Source organism: Grammomys surdaster, unplaced genomic scaffold (assembly GCF_004785775.1).
Source record: "Grammomys surdaster isolate TR1022 unplaced genomic scaffold, NIH_TR_1.0 125731, whole genome shotgun sequence".
Taxonomy (NCBI): Eukaryota; Metazoa; Chordata; class Mammalia; order Rodentia; family Muridae; genus Grammomys; species Grammomys surdaster.
In genome coordinates this window covers 5919-7263 of record NW_021620563.1, presented here as the reverse complement: position 1 = coordinate 7263, position 1345 = coordinate 5919, and the positions used below count along the sequence as shown (strand labels likewise).

General features: G+C 42.0%; 1 pseudogene; it reads right to left on the bottom strand.

The window, feature by feature from the left end:
- LOC114639467 overlaps positions 1-731 on the bottom strand; it is a 2866-nt pseudogene extending 2135 nt beyond the window's left edge.
- Positions 732-1345: the final 614 nt, after the last annotated feature.

The window sequence follows — 1345 nt, the reverse complement described above, 5'->3', positions numbered from 1 at the left end:
TGTATATGTATATGTATATGTATATGTATATGTATATGTATATGTATGTATGTATGTATGTATATATCTCCTCAGCTCTCCTCCCTGCTAAGGTGTATGTTTTTAAGCACCAGATATCCAAGATGGACTCACACATGCTACAGAAGCTTTCCTTGGCTTCTGTACACTTGATTACTTTTTTTTTTTACCTTAGTCCTTAGTTGTTGTGGTAAGGCCAGGGATAGGCTCATTCTACTGTGAGGCTCCATCTACTCTAGACCATATTCAACTCTAATCCATATCCAACTGTCCTTAGTACAAGTAAACAGTAGCTTTCAAGAACTCTGTATCCCTGTATGATAATGCCATCGGAAGCATCTGATTCACTTATGACAAAGCCAATCTCCCTGGCAATGTCCACTGTATACCCCTCATGTTCCCTTATGTCATACTTGGATATTGCTTACCTGGGGTGAAACTCTTTTCAGTCGCATGTCTACTCCATCTAGCACAGCCTACAAGGTTTCCATGTTAGGTGTCTTCATCAATGCCTCCACAGAGAGACAGGGGAAAGGCCAGTCTGCCACCATTGCTTTTATGAGGTTAGTGTTTCTGCAAGTGAAGGCTTCATTGAACAGTACTGGGAAGAGTCCAGGGTGCAGCTCCTTCAGAGAGGACATGGCCAAAGTCTCATCTCTCACCAGAGTCTGACTTGCTAGCTTCTGGAGTGTGGGTGGGTTCTGAAGACTCATCCTCTAATGTCTCCAGTTGGAAGGCTCCTGGGGAAGGAGTCAGAAAAGAATACACTTTAAGACAAAGTTTATAAAACTTCCTCACCATCACACCAACTACTAAGCATCTGATTTACTGCTCTGGTAAAGGTAGAGATATCAATTTGCCTCTTCATCCTAAACTGGTGTGGAAATATAGATGCCCACACTGGCATTAGAGGAACATCTCTATCACTCAAATGAGTATATAATTGTTGGATCAAAATATTTTGTGTGTGACCATTTCTTAAAAAAAAATGAAAAAAGATAGAAAAATGGGAGATACACCTAGGACTCAATTGGGATGACCCAAGTGGAAATATGTAGCAGAAGGGAGATAGAGCCTGAAGGGACCACCCCCAGTGGATAGGCATGGCCCCCAGTTGAGGGAATGGGCCACTAACACATCTCAAAATTTTTAACCTAGAATTGTTTCTGTCTAAAGAAAAAAACACTGACAAAAAATGAAGCAGAGTCTGAAGGAAAGGCCATCCAGAGACTGCCTACTTTGGGATCCATCCCACTAGCAGACACCAAACCCCAGCACTGTAGCTGATGCCAAAATGTACTTATAGACAGGAGCCAGATTGTTCTTG